This window comes from Barbus barbus (genome assembly GCF_936440315.1).
Source record: "Barbus barbus genome assembly, chromosome: 10".
Taxonomy (NCBI): Eukaryota; Metazoa; Chordata; class Actinopteri; order Cypriniformes; family Cyprinidae; genus Barbus; species Barbus barbus.
The window spans coordinates 19748869-19759159 of record NC_136738.1 but is presented as its reverse complement, the minus strand read 5'-3'; positions in this window follow the sequence as shown (position 1 = coordinate 19759159).

Sequence of the window (10291 nt, the reverse complement as noted above, 5' to 3'; positions counted from 1 at the left end):
CATTGTAAGAATTAGTCGACTAATCGCACGTTTATTAATAAACCATTTAAATCATAACAGTGACCATTTAATTGCCTACATAGCCTAACAGTGCTCAAGCACACACATAAATCTTGCCACAGCACACCAGCAGAATTAATGATTGTGAATGTGTCAGAAAAAAAAAAACAGTAAGGAAACTGCATTAAAATTCATTTTAATAATAAATTGATAAACTAGTGTTTTTTTGTTTTCGATTTAAGAGATGAAGTCGGCGACACTGACTCGTCATGTCCGCAGTGGTGATGCGCATGTATGCATGTTTCATATGAATTACATAATCTCAGAATATTTGTTTTCCATTTGAAAGCAGACATTTCACTCTCGATACTGGGAGTTTCGTGCTCAAGTTCACAGAGACCGAGATGGCAGAAAGTGCATCCTGTTTGTTTTCATTATTTTACAAAAGCGCAATGTTTTGTTGCTATAAACGCAGAGTCTTTACAGATTCGAAAAATTGATTACTCTTATCTGTATGAGCAAAAATGAGGGAGTATTTTAAGAGCAAGTGAGCGCACATGAACCTTCATCTGTACTTGCAGTGAGCGCTACTGTTCAGCTTCCACACTCTGCACAGACACTTCAATAGCACACATTTTTCTAGGTTAACATTAGATTGAGCGGCCATGTAAAGTTGGTAATACTATATTGACCCGAATATAAGACAATGTTTTTTTCTTGGAAATGCATCTGAAAAAACGCGCTCGTCTTATATTCAGGGTCTAGACTTTAACATGTCAATAATACACCCACAACAATTGGTGGCACCAAATACGTGTAAAATGAGTGTGCCATGAAGTAATGTAATGTGTGCTGTAAAGATCGCGAGTGAAAACAAAAGAAAAGGAAAAGTTTACAGCGGCACATGTCCTGACTGTCATGCTAGCCTGATGGGACCAAACTTCCTCTGTAAGTGATTTTAAAATCTAAGACAGTACCCAGATTTGAAGAGTACAATAAGATTTCACTTCTATTGTTAATAAAATTTTGGTAAGCTACTATGAGATGGATAGCCTAAATATTATATAATTCAGATGGGCTACCAGTTATTTTTATGGTATATCAAAAAGTGTATGTTTTTAAATGTGATTGTTGGTACATTTTTACCAGTATTTACCATACTTTCAAAATAAAAATAAAAATAGGAAAAATATGCAATATGAAAATAATTTAAGAAAAAGGGTTGTTGTTTTTTCTTTCAGTAAAACACAAGTTTTGCTTTTAAAAAAGCCTTTTTCCAAAAGGTACATCTGGAAAAAGGGGGGTCGTCTTATATTTGGGTATTCTTATAATCAAAAAGTATTCTTGTAGCTTTATAAAACTACAGTTGAACCACTGATGTCATATGGACTATTTTAACTATGCCCTTACTACCTTTCTGGGCCTTGATCATTTCAGTTGAATTGCTGTCTATGCAGGGTCAGAAAGCTCTCGGATTTCAGCAAAAATATCTTAATTTGTGTTCCGAAGTCTTATGGGTTTGGAAAGACAGGAGAGTGAGTCATTAATGACAGAATCACTTCTACAGACACATTTATCCTCACTTTACCTCAGAACTAAAAAAATTACTAAAAAAGCATTTCCTTAAGGACAAAATAAATGGTATTTATGCTTTCAGGAACCCTACTGCTGTACTCTACTGTTAATTCACGAGGAACTGAAGTCAAAAGATATGCAAGATTGTCCTCTCTACAAGACTCTGTGTGAGTATGTCTGTGTCCGTCAGCACGTGTGACACAGGGAGGGTACGGTTCTGCAGTTACACCCTTGTAAATGAGAGTGTGTCGTCTTGCAGTACTTTTGTGGGTGTGGGCAGTTTGTAACTTAACCTCTTGCTCCTCCTAATCACTAGCTGTCCATCACACTGGCCTGGAAGTGCTTTCCTTCCTCGTGCTCATCAGAGTCCTCAAACACACTTTCATCTCGGATCAGGTGACCTCAGGTTTATGGAGAGTGGAGCCAGCAGGATGGATGCGGTTTATCCATGTACGGGACATGAATGTCCTAGTGACGTTGACACTCGTCTCACCTCTCTCCCCTTGGCGACTGTCCTTCCTGCTACAGACAGGCTTCCTCTTTTCTTGGTTTTAACCATTTGTTCAGGGCTTGAAGCACTTGTCACCTCAGGGAAGCATAATGTTTTGCCATCGTTTGAACGACTGGAGAGAACATTAGTTGCACAGTCTTTCTTAATGTCACCTAGTCTTCATGACCTGCTGTCCACTAGTGGTTTCCGATAGTTCACCAAAAAGTAAATCATCCTGTCATCATTTACTCATCCTCATATTATCTTTCTGCTGTAAAACACAAAAAAGATACCTTGAAAACTGTTTTTGTCCTCACAATGAAAGTCAGGTGGGTCCAAAACAACTTCGGACCCCTTTGATTGTCATTGTAAAGAGTAAACGAGTAAAAGATGACAACTGGCCAAACACATTGTGTCAAGCTTGCTGTTTGTCCAATCATAAGAAAATATATATGCTGACATTATAAAAGGGACACAATTTCATGGCTTTAGAAATTGTAATTAAATGCTTTTTGGTGACACAAGAATGGTTCTCTCAGAAAATGCTTTGAGGTCTTGCACAAACTCATTTGAGGGGATGAAATCAATGTAAAAAAATATCTTTGTTTTTCTCATTAGAAGCCAATGGTGGAGTTAATTGATTTCAAGGCTGCAAAAAGATGCTGGTTTAAAAACCTTTCTCGCTGATCTTGATTACAGTGTGGCCCGATACCTAACGAGGTGCTGCATTAATTGTCACCCTCTGTTGACGGCGTTCATTTGGTGTTTAACTGAGAGATTGATGTATTGATTGAATGAGCGGAGCAGCCTGGGAATGGAGCTGAGCTGGTGTTCTCAGTCTCGGCTCTGATGGACTTCAGCGATGAGAGCGTCTCCAGTGCTGACACTGAGGCTGCTGGGACTGTCAACTTGCACGAGGGAGGTCTGTTCCGAATCTGACTGCTAATAAAGCTCTCTCATTCAAGAAGTCATCGGCTGTCGCTGGAATTCTTGGCTGCTTTTCTTATGAGGAAGGCTGTGCTCCTCTTTTCTGCCAGGGCTGGGGGGGAGGCGTTGGACGAGGTGGGGGAGAGTTGTAAACCGTGAGCAATAGGGGGTCGATCTCCCCAATAGATGTCACGGATTTTAACGAGCAGTTTCTGCCCATCTCAAAAGACACGGAGCACAGCGGGGTGAACAAAGATGGTCTTTGTCTGGGTGTATGGATGGGTGGGCGGGTGCGATGTGTGTGTGTGTGTGCACTTTAGGGAAAGTGGAGGGGTGTGTGTTCCACTACAGTTGCCTTCCAGGGGCTCCTAACAGTGGGGTATCTTGGATTTTGGGAACGAAAAGGCTCACGACAACATGCAGGGTTCAAGATTTGTGCTAAATTGTTACTTACTTTGCACCCTGTATGTTTACTAGGGCATATCTAGATGCCTGCATTTGATGGCCTTCATGCATGTTCTCAGCCAATCAGCTGCATCATGCGATAGGTGCTGCTTATTCATGGGTATTACTGGGTAAAAATAATCTAAGGTCATTATGACAATGAAAAAACAAACAAATAAGTGGATGAGCATATAAACAAATACAACAAAATGTCTGTCTATATTCAGTTTGAAAATAAGGTTGACAAAACTACCTTTGTGGTGCACTTGAGAAAAATATTTGATTTAACATATACAGATGTCTGAAAGTCTTATGCTATTTTAGCATTTTGATACATTTTTAGAACAAAATATTTAAGAAAAAAAATATATCATGCTCAAAGTTCACATTTATATATTAAATTTTACATCAAATGTTGAATAAATGTACACTACCATTCGCTCTCAGAAAGAAAGGTATAAAAGCTGTCACTGGGGCGGTACCTTTTCAAAAGGTACACTTTTGTACCCTTCAGGTAATGGTGTGTAAGCTTTAAAGTAACAATATGGACGCTTTAGGTACAAAGGTGTACCTTTTGAAAAGTTACCGCTCCAATAACAGCTTTTGTACAGTTCTTTCTGAGTGTTTAAAGGTTTGGAGCTGCTAGGATTTTTGAATGTGTTTGAAAGTAGTCTTCTGTGCTCGCCAAGGCTGCATTTATTTGTCAATACAGTAAGAACTAATATTGAGAAATATTAAAATAACTGTTTTTGAATATATTTTAAAATGTCATTTATTCCTGTGATGGCAATTTTGAATTTCCAACAGCATTTGCTCCAGTCTTCAGTGTTACATGATCCTTCAGAAATCATTCTAATATGCTGATGTTGTCATATAGATCTGATCTGATGAAAGATTTATGTTTATTATCAATATCTATAACAGCTGTGTTGCTTTTGCTATTTTTGTGGAAATGGTGATACATTTCATAAACAGAAATGTCAAAAGAACAGCATTTATTTGAAATAGAAATTTTGTAAATGTAAAATATAAAAGTCTTTATGAGTTCATGGCATTTGAGTGATGCTGTCATTAAAGCAAAAGGGTGATACTATGTTCTGTAATTCATGTTGATATATTTCAATTTATCTTTTTACTCAAATAATTATGCCAAAATAATTTGTAATGAAAAATTGGCAGCACAAATTGGCAGCACACTCATTTTTTAACACTAGTAAAGTAGTCATATCTGGCTTTGCACTTTATCAATCCCTTGATTTTAATATGTTATAATATTTTGTTTTAGTAGAGGTCCTTGAATCCCCTCTATGTAAGCCTTTAGGGAATGCATGTTAACAAGGCTTTTTCTTTAATAGCTGTATTTGTTGAGCTTTTAAGTACAGTTTTTTAACAGCTCTATAGAAGCTGGAATAATACAGACCTCTGTTCATTCTGTAGAATAATTGGGTGGTTAATACTGAGGCTGAACAGAAGCATATGTGTATTTCATTCATTCAAGAGCCCTATCAGACCAAAGACCTGAACCTTATGATCAATGAGTGGATACTGAACATACGGTCCAAGGTAGTCCGATCAATGGCTACGCATTTGCCTGCATGGAGGACAGCTGGAGAGACAGGGAGGCTGACAAGTGTGTGTGTGTGTGTGTGTGTGTGTGTGTGGCTTTGAGACTTACAAGCAAAAAGAAATGCTTTACTCTTTCAAGAGCTATGATTAGGCCTTGGCCAGGCAATGAGAGTCTGTCTTTTGTTTTGGGAGGATGGGGAGGTTGGATTCAGTACTCACCTTTATCTAATGGCCCAGGTTGGGATAAAATGGCCTTTGCATGGAACAAAGGGTCCACTAATAAAAATTAAATAATGAAGAAAGACAAGCAAGGTCAGTGAGCAGAGCTGAGTATTTTCTACTCTTCTGTCTATTTATCAATTATATTATTAACATCATTCATTTTTCAGTGCCAGAAGTGAGGATGAAAAGATGTACACTGCTGTGTAGGAAACCGTAAGGAGAAAGATTCAGGGTTGCCAACCGTGCCAATTTATAATTTGTGCAGAGGAATGACAACTGTTTGCAAAGTTTTCTCCAAAGGTTTACAGAAAGGGCTCAAATATACTCTGGTGGGGTTTGTTTTAACAGGAAAATTGGTCCCAATCTTATTTTAGGGCAAATGTCTGTGCAAATTTATAGGTATTTGTATAATCCATTAAAGGTGAAGTGTTTTTTTTTTTTTTATATGCATACATACTGTATGGAAATGTGTATGCACCTACGTTATTTCTTGGCATCTGTGGTTCTGTGAAGAACCTTTAACATCCATGGAAACTCTCATGCAGTTTGCTGACAATTCTGGAGTTTCAGTCAAATACATGCTTATTTCACTGCTTATAAAACATACAATATTCTTCGAATGATCATTCATATCTAGCCTATAAATACACTACATAGCGACAAGACAAAGGGATGTAGTTGTTGTGAGAACAGCACTGACAGCAGCAATGGTTGTCCCTCCACCATGTTTAAAGTTTATGACCCACGCAACTCGGAAACTCGGGTATCAAAATTATTTCAGAATTTCCCAGTAGTAAATACGACTTTAGAGACCGTTCACGTCCAATTTCTGACTAGGAAACTCATATTTACGATAATTCCGATAGCACGTGAAGACAGCATTAGCTACAGCCCAAATCAAACACACCAATCAAGCTCCTCAAGACTGCTTGAAAATTGCAGGCAGGTGTGCTGAAGCCAGTTGGATATAAACTTTCCAGGAGAGTGGGTCCCCAGGAGCAGGGTTCAAGACCTCTATTCTATGGCATCACTATGAAATTTCCTTGTGGGACCTTTATTTTTAATAGTGTTAGACATTTGTAAGTTGCCATCTGAAGAGTGTAAATTGTTCTGTTTTGAGCATCCCAGTTTAGAGCAGAACTTTTTAACACCCTGTACATGTTTGGGAAACTGGTTTGTCATTATTTATTTATTTAAATACATTTGTCTGAGAAAGCAATTTGTGCTTCTACAACTAAGCGTCCAGAGAAGATGGTGAGAAAAACTATGTTCAGCTTTTAAAGTGACAGTTCTTCCAGAGTCAAATAGCTTTAGTTGAGTTCAATATGTGACTTCAGTTGGTTTGCTCTCCTTTGTGCACTGCATTGCTCATTTTCAGATTAATGCTTGGTTACTGAGTCTAATAAAAACATTTTTCCACCATCGTGACCATCAGTTTGGAGTAACAATACAAGTTGTATTTCCATTAGAAAATGGTTCATTACTATTGCAAACTGTTTCATATTAACTATACTCGGAACAGGGAAACTGTGCAGGTGGAGCTTTAGTGATATGCCAACTCACAATTATTCACTTGTCAGTTGCTAAGGTAAATCAGGTGCGGCGAGGTAACTAGTCTAGCTAATATTTGATCAATATATTACACTTACAGATGACGTGAAGAGGAACAATGCCTGAAACTCTCACACCAATGTTTGTGTACCAATGAACATGTCATCGCTGACGGATTTGTACATTCTAATCCTGATTCCGCACCACTGTGGAAAAAGAAACAGCAACTGTGTCAACAGTAACCATTCAACTGGACGGTGGAAAATCGCATTTTGTTGATACTTGTGTGTGAGGACGAGAGAGCAGAGCAATAATAAACAATAATTGTGACGTGATCCTGTGTGGAGGAGTTCCTCTCGCTAAATGCCAAACTCAGTGATGTGATATGTTGCATTGCACATACATACAGGAATCATGCTGTATGTTGAATTAGTGGTCGCAGTGCTGTAGATATGCAGGAAGCGTGAATGCAAATGAACCCCCTGCACCTGTACCTTCCAATTACCTCCCAAGAATTGCATTAAGCCTCTGGATCCAAGGCTCTCTGGAATAACAGATGAGATGGCAAAATTACTAACGTGCCCGGCAGGAAATTGGAAAATGGGAAATCTGTCTGGTGAAAGTATTCAATTACTGCACTCCTTTTCCACACGTTCGGCCACGTTTCTGAAACATGGTAATTTCCGCTTTTCTCACCGCCTCTTGTGCTGAGAACAGAGCCTACACCAATCACAGATTATTATTACACAGATATGAATACGACGCACTCAAGTTCATGGCTGCACTCTTAAAGAGTTTCCCTCAGCTCTTTTCCTGGCTCTGCTGTTATGCTTTAAAATGACGATGAGTTTAAGATAAAGAAGGGTAGAATTTGGCAGCATAAAGGATGACATCAGGCTCGCCTGCACCTTTAAAGTCAAATAAGAAATCTTTTATCTAATCACACACTTAGGCTCAGCACAGACGCACATAAACAGACACCCTCCATCTCCCCTTCCAAATCAGTTCTGCTGTTCCCGATCCTCCGGTTCCTCTCTTTTCAGCTGTGAGATCCTATGTGTCTAATTCCACGTTGTTATTGATGCTGGCTGCTCCCCTCGATAAGAGCAGGCGGAAAAATCAATCACTCCCATTAGACGCTGAGAGAGTGACAAGAGGGCAAACCCTGGCAAGGGCCCCCAAACACCCCCTCACTGCATTTGCCTCTGTGTGCTTCTCACTGCTCTTTTACTATATTTTCATTTAAGTTTCTCTTTTACATAGATGGTTGTCTGCCTTTGTCATGTCTTTACCCATTTTGTACAATTCACACAATTCACACTTCACAAGCGTTTCTCGCATGATTCTGGTTTATGATTTTACAATTGTAAATAATAAATCAATAACAGAAAATACTAATTTAATAACTCAATGATAATTGCATTAAATAAAATGACAATATAATAAAAATAATAACAAATTAATTATAACAACATATACTTTAAATTATACATGGTTTTTTTTCTAAGAGTTTATGAAACCTATCTTTTCAGTGTCATTACATTTAACGATAAATCATGAAAAGCAGAGACTCACTCTCACCTGATGGAATTTCTGCACAATTTGCTTAATCAACACAAAGGTTAATAATGTTAAAGTTCTCCATTCACCCAAAACTATGGCTTATGTTCATAAGAGGGGGGTCACGATCTGAGCCATAATGGGAACGATCAGAAACCCACAGCTGCAAGTTTAGGGCATTTCAACCATCCACTGTCAGGGCACTTATTATCATTTCATTATAGGCGACAGCCATCGTCGATAAACAGTTTGCAGGAAACAAAGACACCTGGATCCATGATGTAATCAAGCTGCACCACATGTGCTAATAAGCCTTTGGATGTTTGTTCTTCAAAATCCAATAAACAGGATTTTGAATCATAATACATTTAAAAAGCGTAAAACAATTGATTGCAAAATTTGAAAAAGTTTTATCAGCACACACGGTTTGAAGTCTAAAAGCAGAAAGTCTCTGCAGAGGAAGTAATGACATTCTAGACCCTGTAAGAAAATCATGAACTGATCCGTAAAAACACACCTAAAGTCAATAATGAGCGAGGGAAACAGGACAAAAGAATAAAAGAACGAAACTGTGATTCATCAAAACAATTTTAGCAAATAAATAACGGAGCAATCTTCGAGCTAATGGAGCTCTTTCACAGCCGAATAACTCAGCACACACACTCCATTAACTAAACTCAATACCAAGATCATTATTATTATCTGATAGACATACAAAATAAGCACCCCATAGTCAAGCCTTTCAGTCCACATGGCGATTAATTACTTTAATTCACCCTAATGGTAAATAACAATATATGTGAGTGTATGTCCTGCAGAGCCAGACTCACAACAAAGCAGCACCTCTAAATTGTCTCCATGGTCATCTCAGCTCAGATTGATTATCTTATCTGCATTCACTTGCTTTACAAGTTAAATTATTTTCCTATTAGTCCCAGTCTGCATTTAAATCTGGTTTTCTACAGTAATGTACTTTTTCTCTCCTGAAAAAACAAAGGCACAAAAGTGGCTCCCATTTGCTCGCAAGCCCCAATAAGGCATGTGTTTTTTGCATGTGTGTGTGTGTATGAACAGCAACAGGATCCGAGTGTTTGGGTCAGCAAGCATCACTTTCGTTTCCTCACTTTCAATGACCCCAGTTTTAGACCAATGCAGAAAGAGTTTAAACTCTTGGCAGCCATCCCTATTTTTTATTCTCTTTCCATCTCTGTATTTCCTCCTTATCCTGAGCTTGGGGGTAAATCCTGCTTAGCATTGCCAGTCAATCCTGCACATGAAATCCATTTCTTGGCTTTCTCCTCTCTTAAGGGTGAATCTATTCTAAAAAGCGCTTATGTATTGCTTTTTTGTCCTCTCATTCATATACCTACAGCCAGTGAAACTATCCTTCAGTTTAGCAGCGTTGTTAGACTCTCAGTAAAATATTACAGACCTGACAATCATTTTCCCTGATAATATTACAGCAGTCGTGACGTGAATCCATGATGCCAGAATGTTAATGAATCACTCTTTTGATCCAATCGGTCAAACGGGTTTGCAAAAAGGTCTGAAATTGTTCACGATTTAGGATGGTTCTTTCAAACAGCTTATTCATGTACAGAGTTTCTGCAGTGGTTTCTCGCTTAGAAATATTAACAGTACTCGGAAATGCCTTCGTTAGTGATAAAGCAGCTCTTTATTGCGCATGCAATAAACTATTGGTAAAGACAATTTATATCCATAACTGTACGAATAAAGAGTATAAAAATGATCAGAATATCAAAACAATTTTTGATGGTGGGCCTCAGTACTGATGAAACGCTAGAAGGCTGGAAATTCTAATTCAAATCTAGTATTATTAAAATCTTCATAAAAAAAACAAATGACAAATAGACGACAATTATCTTGGGATGTTGGGATTTGTATTTTTGGTACTTTAATGTATTAAAAATTCAAATATTCTGATGATCAGTTCTT